This window comes from Anas platyrhynchos, chromosome 20, assembly GCF_047663525.1.
Source record: "Anas platyrhynchos isolate ZD024472 breed Pekin duck chromosome 20, IASCAAS_PekinDuck_T2T, whole genome shotgun sequence".
NCBI lineage: Eukaryota > Metazoa > Chordata > Aves > Anseriformes > Anatidae > Anas > Anas platyrhynchos.
The window spans coordinates 8797819-8813999 of record NC_092606.1 but is presented as its reverse complement, the minus strand read 5'-3'; the positions used below and the strand labels follow the sequence as shown (position 1 = coordinate 8813999).

The 16181-nt window shown below is 42.9% G+C and overlaps 1 long non-coding RNA gene across 2 annotated transcripts; it reads left to right on the top strand.

The window, feature by feature from the left end:
• Window positions 1–6455: 6455 nt before the first annotated feature.
• LOC106016504 (uncharacterized) lies at window positions 6456–15954 on the top strand. 2 transcript variants are annotated; one of them, XR_001189291.5, is made up of 4 exons: window positions 6456–6900; window positions 8313–8421; window positions 14096–14186; window positions 14538–14825. It is a non-coding gene; the product is annotated as an uncharacterized lncRNA (long non-coding RNA). The 2 variants fall into 2 exon arrangements; XR_002401233.4 differs by lacking the exon at window positions 14538–14825 and adding an exon at window positions 14833–15954 and having other exon boundaries at window positions 6457–6900.
• The last annotated feature ends 227 nt before the right edge of the window (window positions 15955–16181 follow it).

Below are 16181 nucleotides of genomic sequence, written 5' to 3'. Positions count from 1 at the left end.
AGTACAGCCACGTCAATCATGCGCATGTCCAGGGCAGTTGTTCCAGTACTAATTCCTCAAGGCTTGCGATCAGAAAGCGGAGAGCTGTGTGTACAGAACAACATATAGCACAGCAGGGGGAAAGAACAACTATCTTGCAAATGTATACATACGTGTCTATATGCAGGACATAGCTGTGAAACGCTGACCTTTTCATTCCCCCTAGAAAGTACTGGCAGTACTAGCTTCTTCATTTCCTTTTCTGCTGTTTGCTGTATGAGCTGCAGCAGTGTGGCCTGGCTGCTGCTTTGTAGTTTGTGCTCCCAGAGCCAAATATTGGTCCCAGTGAAACCAAGGGAGCTCTGCCCTGCAAGGGAGGGGGAAACTCTCTGAGGAAGATTACAACTTGGCCTTGATAGTATCCAGTAGATGTAGCCAGCAACATAAATCTAATGGCAGAGCTCTGTATTTCCTTCTAAACGCAGCTCTCCTGAGGGTTAGTTGGTGGGATGTGCATTTGTTTTGATGTTTGTTAGATGATATTATCATGACAGAGGGTTGTTTTAAAACCAGATACTGCATTTACACAGATCTTATGTGCATCACTTATAAAGATAATATACCCTCTGCAACCAGCTGAAATTGGAGGCAGAGCCAGGGAAATGACCTGGCTGGCTGTTCAGTGAGCAGAATATTTCCCTGTGAGCACTGGTTGTAGCCAACATTGCTTTCCTGTTGATAGGAGTATGTGTGAGGTATGTGCTTTCTGCAGCAAGAGTGTTTGGTCTTCAGCTTTCCAATGAACTGTGGAGCTTGTCTGTGTCCCCATCATGTGCCACCCCCCAGACCCCCCGCCCCCAGTCTTCTCAACAGTAGAATTCGTTCCCTTTGTTGCAGACCAGTTCCTGAGCAGTTCCAGTCTAACAGTGGTGTCAGCAACAGTCGTTTATTTTACTGTGGATGAATAAATTAAATAAATGGTTTGCCAGTGTTTCCTTATGGAAATTATATTGTCTTCAAGGCCTGACCCTAAGAAATAATGAGCTTCTCCATTTGATATGAGTAGGCATATGCCGCTCTTCATATTGAGTTCTTAATGTGCTTTCTGAGACAAAATGTAAGTGGATCATGGAAGCAGGTACATCCCTGATGCTTGTGGCCTTCTGGGTCTCATCTGTCCATCTGGGGCCCCGTGTGTGCCTTCTTCCTTTGTCTCTTTGATGAGCAGTAACACAGCCAAGTACAGAATGTAATCGCTTGTCTTTTCTCAGGTGTAGAGCAGAAGCAAATCTTGTTTGTAAGGTGAAAGTCTTTGATAGAGAGAGAAGGTTTGACAGGTACCCTTAATTATACTTTTTTGCTTAAAAATGTATAGGTGAATGTTTTAAATGTGTGCAGCACATTGTCATCTGCCTGTACAAACTTCTGTTCAACAAACAACTGTGGACGTGACCCTCTGGAACTATATTAATGTTCATCTGGCAAAGTTCTGGAATTTCATAATCATATAGTTGTCACCAAGATCTTTTTCTTTCCCTTCTCTCTATTTTTATATTAATGGCATCTGTATTCTGTGAAGGTTTTGCTATACTTTGCTGCTGCATAATGAAAAATGATGAAAAGTCAGCAAGCCCATACTGAAAGAAAGTTCAAGCCATGTGGAGACTTCTGTCCACCTGCTCGGAGAAGAAACGTGTATGCAGGAGTGAGCAGTGAGTCCTGTATTTGGGTGCAGGTTGCAGCATTGTTTTTTGTGGGTTTGAAATTTGCAGGTGTGGAGAGGGAAGAAAGTAAACAGCAGCACTGACACTTGGAAGGTGCAGTTAGGAAATCTGGCTTATACTCTCGCACAAAAATTTACCGTTTTCCAAGTCATAACCATGGAAAGTCGACAGCATGCATTTTATACATTTTATGTATATCATCAATATAGGTTCAGAACAAGATAATGCACAATGGTTAAAGCCACTCGATGTACTCTTCTTGTATTCCTCACTGAAGAGCATGTAAAAAGATATTAGAGTGGCAAGTGAAATACAACAACATGCTTTGTTCTGTCCTGATTTGTCAAGGGCATGTGGACTGCATTGTTCTGTTGTCGTTTGGAGGGCAGTATTTTCTCTGTGCTTCCTCTGAGGTTACCGGAGTGTCTCATGAAGGAGAAGCACCCAGGTGGCTTTGAGCACATACCTGTCTCTAGCACCCTTCAGCACACTTGCTCAGTAATTCAAGGCTCATAGATAGTAAAAGGATGTTCTTTCTTGAGAGGTTATTGGGAGGAATTAATCAAGAATTTCTTATTGAAATGTCTCTGTTGTAAAACGATAATTCATTAAAATCAAACATGTTTTCAGGAGAGGGCTTGTTCTGAGACTATCCTATCACATTCTGTCTTTTTTAATCATTTTTGCAGGAAAGGTTTTGACATTGTTGAAACATCTGCTTTGAACAATTTCTTTTATAAACTCTTCTCTTTGAAACATGTAAATGGAAGTCTAAATTGAAAAAGATAAGACAAAATGAACAGTTTCACTGAAAAAAAAATCAAGCTGAATTTTTCATTCCAAATTAAATGGGGAAAAATATTTTTTTAAATCGCATTCATGTTGGATGGAAGAATGTTTCTCATTTTGTTCTAAAAAATAATGAATAATCTAGCTGGAAATAAGTGAACAGAGAGCAAAATGACAGTTAATTTCTGTTCTTTGCAGAGAGAGTTTACCTCTTGGTATCTTTATGTTAGTGTATGATGTTTAACATTCCTGGAGTGTTCTCAGGACCACTGAGTCCCTCCTGGCATTTGCCCTCACTATGTTTCTGTTCATGCATGACCTTTGAAACTGAATTCTCCACACCTCAATCAAAACCCTGTGGGAATTCCAACTTCGTAAAGATTGCAGGTTCAGTACTGTGGGCTGCTTGCTGCTACTCCATAGTAAATCTATATTTCTTGTCCAATTTCAGATGCAGGTGTTGCACAAAGTGATAGATCACCATAGCAGGAACCAGCTTCCAGCTTAGCTCTGATACTGTGAGGGCAAACAGGGTTAATAAGGAAGTAGTCTGTAAATTGGCAAAATATGGTGCAAGAAAACATAGAACAACTACAGAACCACATCAGTCTTTTCATTACATCTCTCATAATTGTTTCCACACACCTTACTAGTAGGTAGGTAATGTGCCTGAAAGTCAGAGCTGGTGTAAACTAATATTATCCCAGAAAGGTCTGGTAGAGTTGTACTATTTCATGCTAGCTTCCCAAGAGAGACTTGCACAAAATGACCATAATATGGAAATGACAATGCTATCCTCACTGCTGCTGGAGCAGATGAAAATTGATATAATATGAAGAATCTGCTAGAAGAAGGTTCCTTGAAACATCTCTGGAAAAGCAGCTGGAGCTATAGCAACATGCTTCTCATTTAATTGAAAGGATTTGGGGCTGTATTTGCTTTCTGCTTATATATAATGAACAAGTGAGGGAAAATAAAATAATTATTTTTGAGGTGTGCTGCTTGGATGCAAAGCCCTGCGTTGGTTTATAGCCATTTTGAAAAGCAGCCACAACACAACTGCCTTTCTCTGCACAAAAAGATGGGGACTCTGCTGTGCCAGGGAGGCAGCCTGCCTTCTGTCGGCTCAGCGCCTTAGCAGTGCCACTCTCTCCAGACAGTCGGGACAGACTCCCTTTAAGGGAAGGGGGAAGGAAAAAAAAAATTAAAGAGGAAAAACAAACCTTTAATAATTTCTTCAGCAAAGGCAGTTAAAGGCACTTGGAGTCTTGAAAAGAAGTTCCTTTTTTATTTTGTGAGTAGGAAAAAAAAAAAAAAAAGCTTGCAGTAGTGGTCTAAGCATGATATTTCTCATTTTCAGGACATTTATGTTCAGAGAACTTGATTATTCTGCAAGCCCACGTTACTTGCAAGACACCTTTCTAATGAATCTTTGCTTCTGTGTTGGACAACAGCACAATAACCATGTTTTTCTTGACTATCGGATGAAGCCTCCTGTGATCATGCTTGATATCTTTTAATTTGTCATGGATATTTGTGTTTTCAGTAAATTGTTTAGACTGAAAGTTAGAAAGAAACAGACTTAAAAGGCTATAAATATGCCAATGATTCTGAACGCAGAGGAGACAAGTGTGCCAAAATCTGAATTTGAAGTGTGACTGAATAAAACTTTACATGATTATATTATGGACCTTTCTCTTACCAATAATCAAAAAGCTTATAGCCAAGCTTTAACTTCATACAAAGCTTGTAAGTATCCACAATAATACTGAAGGTGGGTACTAAGGGGTTGCTAATGAAATCACAGCCTTCTTGTGCATCAGATGCAGATACATGGGTGCAATATCCTAATAGAAACTATGACATGGGGCGAGTTTATATTACTGGTTTGATCTGAGCAGATTCCCACTGACCCAGTCTTTGGCAAATAGCCCCTCCCTCTCACCTACTGGCTCTTGAATTTTCATGGCCTTCTCTAGCCTTTCAGTTTTTCAGCTCAAAAACCTGATGGCAAACACAGCCTGGGACCAAAGTGTCTCTGCTAACCTTCCTTTGGATAATTTCTTGTGAAGGTTTGATGGCATGGCAACGTGTTTTAACTCAGCCCTCTGTATGTGGCTAATGCACGGGTCGTTGTTCCTTTCTCCCTGGGCAGTTTCCTCTGGAGTGGCTTGTGCATCAGTAAACCCTAATGTGCAAGGCGCAGTCCCTTGTTGCCACAGCAGAGATTGTGTACAGCAAATGAGGGGCATAAAAATGTCAGTCACATTATACTGATCCGCAAGTAAAGCTTATTTTGGACCACAGAAGGACCTAAGATTAGATAATGCCATGCTTTTTGAAACAACCATGGTTCAGATTTTAATCCTAACTGCAGACTCATGTCAAGGTGGCTGTGGGCTCACAGCTTGTTTGTGGACTCATTACTTGATTACTTGGAACCTCAATTAATTTAAGCTCAGCTGTGTTCCAGCAGGCAATGTCTGCAAGACCTTGTCTTGATCCTGTTCTCATGGCCTGTGGCTGATTTTATAGCTAGGTGTATGAACATATCCAGAAAGTAATCCTTTCATTTGTTTTTCCCCAAGTTTGATAGCAAGTTGATAGTGCTGCTATGGGAAACAGAATCAGGAGGCGGCACAGTTCTCTTTGGACTCTAAACACCGACAGTGAAATGTGCAACACCTGCCTACGGCAGAGATGCCACAGGGCAGCACACCCAGCTCCTCAACCTTCAGCGCAGTCAGCAGCAGCCCCCTTACAGCCATCAGCATGGACAAGGGCATACCCAGGGTGAGCTAACTGGGAATTTGCCAAGCAGCTGAGTTGTTCTAAAAAACCTTGGGGCCTGAGGTATTTGGGAAGGGAGTTAGAGAATGTGATTGCTCACGATAGCACAGAATGGGATTCAAGGACCAAAAAGGTCTTTCTTGTGTTTTCTATCCGGGCTCTAAAAAACAAACATTTCCTGCAATTACACTCTTACAAACAAAATCTTACTGCAGCCACATCACTTAAATGGAGGATCAGGCAGTTGGGGGCAGTTTTTTAATGCTTCTGAACACCAACAGAAAATGCAGTTCCTCTGGTTAGGGGGCCTAGCTTGCATCTGGTTCCACTGACATAGCAAAATGGTGCTGGCAGCAAGTACAGAAGTGTGTACGTAAGGAGAGTCAGCGTCAGGATGAAGGATAGAGAGGGAGGCAGGATTTCTTTCATTTTGGATCTTACACTTAATCTTTCCAAATGTAGTGCTATCACACAGAGTTGCAAGGTTTTGTTCTTGTTTGTTTAGTTTTCTTGAGCCAAAATAATTACCAAATCCCTAGTGTGAATACAATGATATCATTTATGTTAAAACTAGAGAGTGGGAACCAAGTGCTGTTTCATGAAAAGTTAATGTGTTGTGTTTTGGTTTGGTTTTTCCTTTTTTTTTTTTTTTTTTTCTTTCTTTCTTCTTTTTTGAAACAGAAAAACAAAGTGCCTGAACCCGTTATCTTGAAAAAGGATTCTGAGACAGGAATCAGCACCCTTCCCATATGGTGGTAGCCCAGTGGGAAAGGTCAGGTTCAAACACATTTTTTAAATCTTGCCTTCCACATTAGAGGTTGCCCTTTCTGGTTTGTATTTATGTCTGTCTGCTGGTCTGTCTGACTGCAGTATATGGCAGTGCAGAAGAACCCCAGAAGGAATGCTGTATCTGTCTGGTTTTGCCAAGCAATTGTACTGTGAGCACAAGAACTGCTTCCCAACCAGTATTTCATTGAAGCTGATGTTTTTCCACAGAAAGCTTTGGTTTCAACAAATCAGCACTTTCCAATGGGGAAGTGTTTTGCCAAAGAAATTCCCCAAATATTTAGCTGTGGTTGTGGTAGCTCCTCAGTAGGGGGAGTTCTGGTATGCTTAGTTATAGGTTCACGTCCAAGAATTTGCAGGACATTGCAAAGTGCTTCCATGAGTGTGGTTGGTGTATATGAAATGAATAAAAACCCCTAGGATTTCTGTTCTTCCATAGGCTTCATTATCTCCTACATTTGCTTTTACACACTCCTGCATTAAGCTGTGTACTAGTGCACTCCATTCTCATTTCCCCTTGGGACAAGTTCCTCCAATGCAGACACCTTTCTGCTGCTCACCCTGTGGGAACAGAAGCAGTGAAATAATATTCTGGTAGATGTCTTGCCTTACCTTCAACTCATCTGTTTGTTCTGCAAACACATGCGCCCATTTAAAGTGTTATCTCTGTCTCAGAAGTTTATCCCATTTCTAGCCCTGCCCAAGGAGCAGATCACGTAAGCACTGCCTATTCCACAGCAAGGGTAAGCAGAGCAGGAATGAACTGGGAGTTAATGTGGAAAGAGAGGGAAGGAAGACCATATGTCAAGAACTGAAGAGGCATGGTCTTCAGGTAATAAGCAGCTTAGGAAGCAAGTGTCTGTCTAGAGTCTCTCTTCTCTGTGTAACTCTTTTTTTTTCTTTTTTTTTTTCCTTCCTTTTTTTTTTCTTCTGCTTTCTACTAGTGACGAACAGCAATGCAAAATAAGCTGCTACAAACAATCAGCTTGGAGTTCAGAGAATGGTTTTTGCTCCCCTTCCACCTGAGTGCCAGATCTCGCTCGCCCTTCTCACCAAGACCTGTCCTCCCTTGCATTTATGCACCTACTAAGAGGCGGTGGTTTTCTGTGCGCGGTGTTTGTTACAGCTCCACTTCTCCCCACCCATCCCCCTCTGCTCTCTCTACCCTCCCTCCTTGTTAGACATGATTACATGTTGTTTGGCCTCATTCCATTTAGGTTACTTTGCTGTATCATCCTGAATTTGTGCATAGCATAACAGCTCCAGAGATCTCCTAGTTTGAACCAAATGATAGAGTAGGCAGAGTTCATTAAAATAAATAACAGCATAGCATGAAACATAGCCCTGAAGTAATCAAAACTGAAATTTGAAAAAGTGACTCTGAGTGTAAAGAAGTTTGTTGCTTGCTGTCTGTGACAGGCAGAAATGGGGTCTTGCAAACAGCCAGTTTTATATGCTCTATTTAAACCTGTCAGCTCACCAGACAAAGGCATGGGTGCTTATAACAAGGGGAGAGAAAGCAGTTGGGAGGGGGATATCTGTGACCATATTGTAGCACCCAGCACATAAATTCCTCCCTTGATCCCTGAAGCTGGGACATTTTTCATGTTGTTGTTGTTTTTTACGGGGGCCAGTGGCAGAGGAAAGCTGTGATTTCAGCCTCAGCGTGGGGAATGTTTTATACAAGGCAAACTTTCCATGCTGTTAAATGCAGCTGACAGCCTCCTTCTACTTGCTCCCTTGTGTGTGGATCTGTCCCATTTCTTTAGTCTGCTTGTTTTCAGTGTTTGTGGTGTTCAATTTCAAACTATTTCTGTGACTTTTTCTCTGCTGTCTTAAAATCCCTTTGTTCCTTGGTTCAGCTTTTTTTCCTCGGAGCACTCATTATTACTACTAAACTTCTGCTCTTAAGGTGAAGGTTCAAGGTCCAAAGAGTAGTTTTGAAGAATGTGAATTTTTTTACCAGTTAGATACTAGACAGGGTGCAGCAGAGGAGGCTACAGAAGTGTCTTATTCTTGCATTCTGCTATCAGCATTTGCTACTGTCAGAAACAGGATTCAAGGCAAGATGGTCCAGTTCTGCAGCTCTTTATGTTCATCACTGAATTTATTTTGGCAACTCCTCCCCTGTAGCATCTATGAATCTACAAATATGGTGTATAAACCAAGTTGAAAGTATTCCCTGGTCATCTTGAAGGAACACACAATCCAAAGATGCGAAAACTCATTTCTGTTTCTCTGCAGAGGTACCCTGTGCATAGATGAGGCATTTCTGTGATTTTTGCACTTGCACACTGGAACCTGAAGCAATTATACCTGACTCCCAAGTGTTGTAGAAGCAGGCCTTGTGTAGGTAAGGAGCTGTGCATTTCCTAATTGTGAAGTGATTTTTATGTCTTCTTATTCCATCCTTCCTTTTGCTTTTAGTCTGTCTCTAGTATTAAAAATCCATGGAGTGCATGCCGCTGTATCCTGTTTGCAGGGGTTAGCAATGGGTTAAAGTCTTGCCTGGCATGAGAGGCAAGAGGAGGAGAGTGTTTTCAAGTATTTGCTGGAATGCACTGTCTGGAATCAAGGGCTGAGATATTTGAAAGAAGACTCCACATTACAGACTATGGGAACAACTGGTTTTATCCTCCAAATCACTCCAGAAGGCATCACTTCTATCAAAGTAATTGTGTAAAAAAGACCCTGCTGCAGAAGACAAACAGGAAAGAAAGGAGGAGAGGACATGATAACGTGCCAGGGGACATGGAAGCTGCTCGAGAGACCAAGCTCATGCCTGGAGAGGCCTGGGCATGCCTCTTACCCACAAGTGACCAACAGGCCCTGCTCTGTCACAGCAGGGCCTCGCGCCTGGCTGGGATTCCTGCTGGCTTGCACAGCTTCCCTCAAAGGGGGCAGGCTGTTTCCCTGTCTGCTTTTCTTTGCTAATTTTCTGACACAGGATCTCCCTGGCCGTCCTGCAGGCAGACAAAAGCTTTGACTAGCACAGCAAATGTGTAGGAATTAGTCCCTTAGGGCAAGCTGCAACTTCTAAAGCCAGCTTCAACAGCAGTAAATGCATTGCCACAGCCAGAAATTCCCTAGCAAGTAAAGAGCATGGCAGTCACGGACCCACAAAGTTAACGAAGCCACAGGACTCATCCAGAGGTTATAACAACTGAGGTTCGTTTATACCAAGAGATTTAAGAGGTCTGCAGGTGTAAAGGGCAAGTCCTAAACAAAACCCCGTGAGCCTGACTTAGCTACACCAGTTGTAAAAGAAGTGTAGTGTGACCAGAAGTAAATTGCCTTCTGTGCACATTTCTCTATAAATATACGGGCAAATAAAAGAGTTCTCACCATCTAGATGTGGAATATAATTTCTTGAGAAGGTGAGAGGTGACATGCAGGGAATTTTTCCATGTGGTATTTCATCTAGAATTAAATCTTGTGGATGCCTGAATCCTGTGTTTCAGTAGAGCATACAGGATTTCCTCCTGTGCAATGGGATCTTTCCAGAGTGTAGAAAACTGTTCTGGAAAACTTTAGTGGCTTATATTTTAATTTGGTCTTTGGGAGGAATCCCAGGATTGATCTGGAGCCTGCCATTCCCTGAGCATCTCCCATGTGTGTTGCAGTCAGGAGGAGACATTCATTCTTCACTTGGAGGTATAACAAAGGGTGTTCAGCAAGATGCTGATCAATGCTTTCCCATGAAAAAAGTCATGGCCCCAGCAGCAGACACCTTCTTGCAGAAAATGAAATGTTCACTGCCTCCTGTGATGTCCAGAATCAGCTGCTTGTTGCACCAGGTTTGTGTGGAGCAGACACAGTGTCTGACTCAGTGTAAAACGGTGAGGTGAAGGGGGAGCCATGGATAAATATCACACAAGTTCCAAATCCTTAATTTGTGGATCATTAACTTCACACGGTAACCCTTGGGAGACAAGGTCATCTGCTTCATGGGCTGGGAAGGTGGTTTTGCAAATAAGGGTGTTTGTTCAACATTGCTGATCCCTGCTGATCCGTTATGAAAGCCACATTAGTTACTGTACCCACACGTTATGTGCAGTCATGTGATGCTCCAGGCCTGAAATACATTTAGCAAGTCAGAAGAGATAAGGCAGGCTACAATCTGGCTTTCTTCCCTTAGGTTTGCAGAATGTGTTTGCAGATGTGTTGCTCTTTAGGAGGCTGGCAGGAGGAGGGGGGAACGTTTTCTTTAATTGCCTGTTTCAATACCAGAAGCAAAAGATGAGGTCATCTTTAACACCTCCCAGTAGCTGTGATGTCCCTCCCACAGCCTGAGCCATGCTTGTCTCAGTTCTGCCTCAATGATGATTTTCAGCCATCATGAAGTGGACATGACTTTGGCCATTTCACCTGGGTTCATGTAGAGCCAGTGAGCTGAGCTGGATCCGTCTCAGTGCTGATGGCTGCAGCCAGTGGGTCAAAGTAGCGCACCTAATCAGTAACCAGTGTGTGACCAGCATCGTGGCTTGGAAACTTTCAGCTTCTTTGTCGGCTGGTGTTTTGGTTCAGCAACACATGCACAACTTTTCCTCTTTTGGTTAATAATTGTGTTCCCTTGCAAACATTACATGTTTCCTGTAGAGTTGTAGGTGCAGCTCGTTCATACATGTGTGTGTTACTGTGGATGAGAGATTCATAGGAGTGGCTGTAGCCATCGAACACTCAAGGATGTGGGCAGGCTTTGTCAGCCAGTAGCTAAGAGAACAAGGGAATAAAACACCAAATACCTGTACTAGGCTCCTCACAGGCCAAGGCTGAGCAAATTCTGCTTGCCTTAGATTAGCATAGCCTTAGCCTGTTGCTTTCTGGTGCACCAGGTTTTGGTTGGTACAGCAGTTGGAGGTTGGTATGTCAAGTTACACGCAACCTGTACTTACTTCATCTCCAGAGGCTACATAATGCTGATTACAAGTGCCAAAGCTTGCTTCTGCTAGCCCAGGACTGGGAGTCCCATTCTTTCCTATTCTGCAAGGACAGTAGCTGTTAAATGTCACCAAAGCATAGGACATAGCTGGGAACCAGTGGGTGAGGTATTTATCTCCCCTCCCTGAGCAACGTACGTGGTTGTAACACTCCGGCTGGACATCTGGGCTCCTCACAGGGGCTGGTGCAATGGTAGAGGCTCATCGGCACCTCTGCTGCCCTGGGAGCATGAAATGCCTGACCTGCTCTGCCCACTTTGTACTTCAACAGTAAATTAAAGGTCTTCATTAGCTTATTTGATAGTTGAATAAAATGCTTTGAAACACTGGCACATTAACTGCAATCAAGTTTTGAAAGGTCTCTGGTTGCTAGAAGGAAATTAGCTTGATAAATCGCTCTTTTCAATTAACAAATGGGTAATTTTTCACAAGCAAGCCCAGAAGCTATCATTTGGGAAGGGTGTTTTTTTCTTTTTTGTTTTTACTTTTGTTTTTCCCTTTGCTTTTTTATTTTTATTTTATACATGATTTTTCTTAAAGAACTGATTGAGAGAGACTGGTTGTCACTGGAAGCATAAGATAGCAGCCTGTAAAGCCATCCTCCCTGTCTGCCTCTGACACCCTCACAGGGGTCCCATGGCCAGGCAGTGCCCTGTGAATTGTTCATCCAAAATGGCAGTATCTGATGTCACAGCTTTGTTTTTTGCCTGCGTTTCTGTGCCTCTGCTCACCGGTTTGTGTAAAGACGCGTTACCCTCCCTGGGTCAGAAAGGCCTGTTTAACTTAAGCTAAGGGTTCCAGGATAATTATAGTTACTTAGTAACTTTCATCTCCAAATAAACTGGTTAAGAAATGTGATGGCTTCCCTTTTGGTCAAAACCAGAGACTGACCCGAAGATACCTCCAGTCCTCAAAGCTCTGAACACAGTCTGCATTCAGAAAGTGCTCCCCGAGGCTGGAACAGATTGTGTCCCTTGTGTACTGAGCCTGAAAGGGACCCCAGAAATGCATGCTGACCCCAGTTTCACACCAGAGCTACAGACGTGCTAAGAACTTCATATGCTCTGTCTACTGCAGAAAAGCAAACGCTAGTATAAACAACTGTGGCACTGGATTCATCTTGCCTTGGGCATATTTATCCAGGGTATTGCCATTACGTCATTCACATTGGGACTGGCATTATCTGCTGTTTCACATCTTGGAAGCTGGTACGAGCCCTAGTCAGAGGTCAAGATGCTGTTGAAGTTCAGATGTTTCTGAAAGAAAAGCATAATCTTCCAACAGCAGAGTAATGTTAGATTTGCAGCGGTGCCATGTCAGACAAATCATGTGAGAGAATTGAGATTATATTTCTTTTTTCTTTTTGAAAGTGAGGTTTTATTGCCAAGAATTTAGATACTGCATGTTAAAATCTATCTGTAAAAGGCAACCATAGCCTCATCTTTGAGAACTGAATAGGGTAATTTGGGGCTTTTTTATGGTATCAGAAGAGACCACAAATGATATAAGAACTTCCTTCCACCAGCTAACTAAAATAATACTGAAATATCCTGCTGTAGTTTGGAGTAACTGCATAAAACATGATGACTCACGTGATTAGAAATTCTCCTTTATTTTTCCTCTGTGCACAGAGCTGCTCCTGGTGAACTGTTCATCACAGTGCGTAATTACATTCCTTTCACCTAAACTGTTTCTACGTTTCCCATTTCTTTTTCCTGCAATGCTGATTGTTCTCGAGTGTCTTGGTTAGAGTGGAAGCGATCTGTATGCAGAGACTCGGGTGTCAGGCTGCAGTGTGGTTTATGAGAAATTTAGCATTGGGACAAAAGACTCAGCAGAGTTGGAGTCTCCCAGAGGACTGCTGTTGACCCCTACCTGGCTGCTGAGGCAAAGGTTCAAGGCACAATACAGACTATCTCCTTGAACTTAGGGTTATCATAAAACATCACATTCCTTTGGAGGACATCACCTCTAGTCAAACGGTGCCTGGGGGCGAGCAGAAGATGGCTCTTGCCCTGCTTGCGGTAAGAAGGTCCATGTGAACATGAGCAGAAGCTGAAATATCTGAAAACTGCCCATCTGTTCAAGTACAGTCTGCACTTCTACAGGGATACCCTGCTGCTTCTGGCCTTGGAGCTTCAAAGGTTTGCTAAGTGTTACCGGTGGTCCCCGACCTAGGGGACTTAGAAATCTCTTCTACTTGTGCTGGCTTGTAAGGGCCCTGCTCCCCCTCCAGGCAGGAGGTGAGTCATGGTGCCTGGTCCTCATACTGAGATTTGTTTGGCTGCTATCTCATCTTCCTGTTTTCTTGTCCGTTCTCCCCATTTCTTTGTTCTGTCTGCCCAGCATGTGCTGTGGTAACCGACATTGGAAGCTGTGTGGGCAGGGAATGGGTTTTGTTTTTAATTAAAAAAAAAAAAAAAAAAGTGTGGTTACATCATCTTGCACAACAGGTCCCTGCTCTGTGGCTGGGCCAAGAGAGTCCTGAGCTGCAAAAAATATGAAAAACTTGGAATTGCAATAATTAAATGATATTACAGCATGTTGTATGTAATAACAACACATTCCAGTCTGCTCCCTGCATGGAAACTCCCAGGTACACCTGGCAACGAGGGAGAGAGAGATCTGAATACTAATGGCAACTGGAGGAGGGGGCACCTAATCGTATTTTGGCTAATTGCCAGGTTGCCTGCTCTTGAAAAATGTGCCTGTGCTGAGCTAGGCATATTTTATTTTATTTTATTTTTCATGTGGAGAAAATTGGGTAGGGTGTTGGTAGGGCTTGATATTTTCCTCATGCTTCCTCCAGTCAGCTGTGTGAAGGTTCACATAGCCATGAGGGCCGCGCTCACTGCCCCGCGAGGCCTTCGGGCCTTCTTGGAAAGGCTTGGAGCAGCTGGTCAGACCCAGGGAAGAAATTGCAATTTTGGAGAGGAGCAGATGTAAACTTACAAAATGAAGAAGTATTTCTGTGTTTTGTGGGTTTGGGGGGATTTTTTTTTTTTTTTTTTTGCTTGTTTGCTCGATTCTTCTTTTTTTAGTAAATCCAGATGACTAACTCAGGGCCTCTTTTCTCCTTCCCTGCAGGCGGAACAAAAGTCTCTGATGATTTGCTTGCTTCAAAAGGTCCCCACTGATTTTACCTTTGGGTCTGTTCTACCATCTCTCATTGTTTCATGTAAGCATTTTCTGTGGTAATTAGGCTGGTAAAAGCGTATTCCCTGGTGGCCTTCCTGGAGTGCCTGCCCTCTCTGGGTTGAGAAAGCTCTGCTTGGGGGCAGCATATTTTGTCTCTGAGCGGGGAGGCAAAGAGTCGATATTGTGAATGCTGTCCTGATTATGATGGAAAATCTTTTAAAAGAGGAAAGTTTTGCTGCATTTCCTAGAAGCAGTTCAGGCTATGTTTGTCTGATTTCCTCTGGAAGCTCACAGCAACCTTGACGGTGAATGTTTTGTCCCTGGCTGTTTCCTTCTGGACTTTGCGGCCTGCATTGTCCCGCAGGAACACAGCTATCTCTGTGATTTGCAGATGCAGGTGCAGGCACTTTCTGTAGCTGGGCACAGATACAGCCAGAGCTTTGAAGACCAAGACCTTGAACTAGCAGTGGAAGCAGATTAAAAACCCTCTTCAGCTTCCTAAAATGCAACGCCTACAGTCATCAGGGCTTATGCGTGAGGCAACGAATGAAAACAACCCTTAGGTTTTTAAAGGCTTTTAAAAATTGTACGAGAAATTCAATATTTTGTTTCCTTGCCTCCAAATGATTTCAAACTATCGATATGAATGCCTCTAATTTCAAGGTTTTTCTTTTGGGATATAACAGAATTTAGATAGCCTCTCAGAAGTATGGCCATGGGCAGGGGAAGAACGGACGTGTCCAGCGGGGGAAATACAGCCATCCAGCGGGAATTAACAGAGCAGAAAGGATTTGGAAATTCTAGTTTCTGAAGCTTGCAGCAGGGCTGGATTCAAGGGATTTCTTCAACAGGAACACAGGCCCTAAAAGGTTATTGAACTGTGGAAGCTCATCTGAAGCAGAAGAAGAGTGGCCTGGGGAGGGGCTTAGCTCATTGAGCTGTGTCTTTCCCCCTAGCACACAGCCCGTGCCTCAGTTTCCCCATGTGCAGAGCACAAGGACTGCCAGTGATGGTCTTTTGCAAAGCCCATTTGAGATCCAGCAATGAAAACTGACACGGCCGTCTGGGTATCGCTGTCATTCAGGGCAGAATCAGCATGGTTCAAAGCCAGAGTGAGCCCTTCCACGTGGTGGGTTAAAACCCCAATTTTTGGTCCAGGTTCTGAGATCCCCCACCCTTGGCATGGCCAGGCTGGCGTGTGGGAGCTGCCTCACCGGTGGGGTGCTGGTGTGGGGCCCGACCCATCCCACCCCGGCAGCACAGCCACCGCCATCCACATCCTCACACCGCTGCTTTGGCCTTCCCACTGGCCACAGCTCTCCTTCTGTAACACCTGGGTGCACACTGGGGTTGTTTGTTCGCTTTAGTTTTGCTTTGTGGGGAAACTGATACAGGCTGCACGTTAGCTGTAAAGGAGAACAAACAGGGTAAGATGGGAGTATTTCTGCATAGGGTAATAACTGGGCTAAGATGGGAGTATTTCTGTATAAGGTAATAAACGGGGTAAGATGGGAGTATTTCCTTTATTATTGAAAACTTGGGAAGCTTCTCTTTTTTGCTGGCTCTTTGCTCCTGAAGTATTGCGCTGCGTGCCTCCTGAGCCAAACGATAAAATTAAAGAAAATTAAAGAAAAATAAATAATAAAATAAAGCAAATTAAAATAAAGGAAAATGAAAGAAAAATGAAAGAAAATTGGTAAAGATAAAGAAAATAAGGAAAAGATAAAATATGAGGAAAAGATAAAATGTAAGGAAAAGATAAAATATGAGGAAAAGATAAAATATAAGGAAGAGATAAAATATAAAGAAAAGATAAAATATGAGGAAAAGATAAAATAAGATAAAAATAATTTTAAATAAAGATAAAATAAAGTAAAACTAAAAACAAAGTAAATTAAAATAATACAAAATTAAGATAAAGTAAAGTAAAATAAGGTGAAATAAAGTAAAAAATTCAAGACATGACATTTTCAAAAATACAAAGGACCGGGGGGGGGGGGGTGAGGCTCGCGGGCAGGCCCCCTCCTTTCCCTCC